This window comes from Penaeus japonicus, unplaced genomic scaffold (genome assembly GCF_977035675.1).
Source record: "Penaeus japonicus unplaced genomic scaffold, GWHDUDI00000001_assembly GWHDUDI00000019, whole genome shotgun sequence".
Classification (NCBI taxonomy): Eukaryota; Metazoa; Arthropoda; class Malacostraca; order Decapoda; family Penaeidae; genus Penaeus; species Penaeus japonicus.
This window is the reverse complement of record NW_028234421.1, coordinates 25,481,698-25,484,197: the sequence shown is the minus strand read 5'-3', so window position 1 is coordinate 25,484,197 and position 2,500 is coordinate 25,481,698. Positions and strand designations below refer to the sequence as shown.

Sequence of the window (2,500 nt, the reverse complement as noted above, 5' to 3'; positions counted from 1 at the left end):
CCTACTTGAAATATGGTTGCAACTATCCTCCTTGACAAGAATCCAAAACAAACACGATGCAATTACACAGAGAGAGCATATTCAGGATTGATCTCCTCTAGTCTGCCGGAAATGAATATAATTTTAGTCTCGTGTGTGGATGTTACGAGAAGATATTTATTATCATTATTATCATTTTTATTATCAACATTATTATTATTGTTATCATCATTATTATTATTGTTATCATCATTACCATCCTTATTATCATTATCCATATCAATATCATGATAAAAATTATACTATTAATAGAAAAAAAACTCTCTATCAAGATTATCATAATGATATTTTTTGTTATTATCATCATTATAATTGTCATCATCATCATCATTATTTTTTTTAATTACTATCATCATAATAATAACTGTAATAGTAATGGTGATGTTAATCATAATTATAATCTTTATGAAGATCATCATTATCACTCATATAATCACCATCATCATTATCATAACCATCATTATTATCATCACTATCATCATCATCATCATCAAAATCATCATTCACTCAAGATAAAACTTTTTTTATCCACGATATAACCTTGCTGATTACGAATTGATCCAAGCGTCTAACAAGAGTAAATCTGATCCAGTCAGTTGAAGGAAGTTTTTCTTAAAAAAAAAGAAAAAAAGTTTGTCTTAATCTAACTCCAAAAGAAGTCTACGTGACAGGCAGTGTGGCATTCATCCTTTCGTTAGCTTTGATTTTAAGATTTTTTTTTTCTTAAATAAAGTCAAATAAAACTCTATCGTTAATTTGATAAATGGAAATAGGCTTAAATAAAATAAAGTATATTAGTGTATTCCATATTATAAAAAGAAGCTTGCATAAAATCCCGAAAGGTAAATATACCCGTTGTGAAAGACTGAAATAAATGCCCCATCACCGAACTTCCTATCATGCTAACTATATATTTGTCAACACTGTATTTGACGTGGCAACATCGCGCCAAATCATAGGCGAACGACCCTCGTAACGTTACGATCGTATCCCTTGTGCTAGCAGTAATACTTTTAATTTGTGTACGCTTGCCACCGTTAACCATCCCGCGAACGAGGGACGTGACAACCATTCCAATAATTTTTCGTAAAAAGCGTATGAACAATGCGAAAATAATGCGACAATGCGAAGATGACGGATGTAATTGTGCTTTGTCATATAATCCGTAAACAACTATAGATTCCCAACTACGACACCTATACTAGTCATTAATAGTGTCATGGCTATGAGGAATCTCATATGATGATTGTAATAAGGAGGATAACGATGATATTTAAAATGTTCATAATATTATCATCATCATGAAGCTAATGGTATTAATGATATTGATAAACTAATCGTTTTTTTTTTACACACACACGCACGTTTACGTTGTGTATGTGTGTGTGTGTGTCTATCTGTCTCTCTCTTCCTTTCTCTCTCTCTATCTGTCTCGCTTTCTGTGTGTGTCTGTGTCTTTCTGTCTGTGCATTTTTGATGAATGAGATAGATAATAATTCCAACATTATTATGGAAGGTTGATAGGAAACAATGTCATCTTTGCAGTAAAGAAACTTCCATCTTAGCTTAAAACACGGGGGAGAAATTATTCGAATTTGTAAAGGAGAAATTTGATGGGAAAAGTTTTTATAAGAATTAAGGAACACACCAGGGTTGCCAACTGTTCGAAACTCGTTGTCGTTTCAGTAAACATTATTTTTTTCCCTAAAAGCGCTTGCAGGAAAACAAATAAATTGAAATCAGATTTTTGAAATTATTATTTTTTTTTGTTAATTCTATTTATGTATTGAGGCTGATGTGTTACTACATGTGATGGATATTACCTTTGCTAAAAACAACAACTTTTCTTATCAAATATCAAGTTTAAAGATATTATTCCTAGTAAAACAATCACGATGTTATCTCCCCTAAATATATATATATATATATATATATATATATATATATATATATATATATATATATATATATAAAGTTATAAAAAAAAAAAACTTTTACTTTATTTTTAAATTACTTTGAAAATTTTTACTTTTTAAAGAAATATCTTTAGTGCACACAAACACATACATACTCACAAAGACCCCCCTTTCCCAAGGATCCCACACATCCCCCCACACTCAGGCCTCAACCCCCACCCCCCATCCCCACCCCCTCATACTCCACACCCAGTCCTCACAGACATCCCACATAACCCCACACCCACTCACAATCCCCGCTCACATCCCCTCATACTTCCACACCCACTCACAATCACACCTCTACAGCTCACATCTCAACAACCAAATCACAGTCACCCTCCATACCCCCACACCCACTCATAGTCACTCCTCACACACCCTCATACCCCCAAACTCACTCACACTCACTCACAAAATCGTCAGGCTAGTACAGTGGTAGAGCGTCGGCAGATCGACACAGGTCTGGTTCGCCAAAATAGCTCGGGCGAAGCATCTCCTCTTCA

General features: G+C 33.6%; 1 protein-coding gene across 1 annotated transcript in view; it reads right to left on the bottom strand.

Moving 5' to 3' along the window:
* The window catches only part of LOC122255768 (WSCD family member AAEL009094), a gene marked incomplete in the record, with an annotated part of 158,389 nt that overhangs the window by 1,944 nt on the left and 153,945 nt on the right, over window positions 1–2,500 (bottom strand).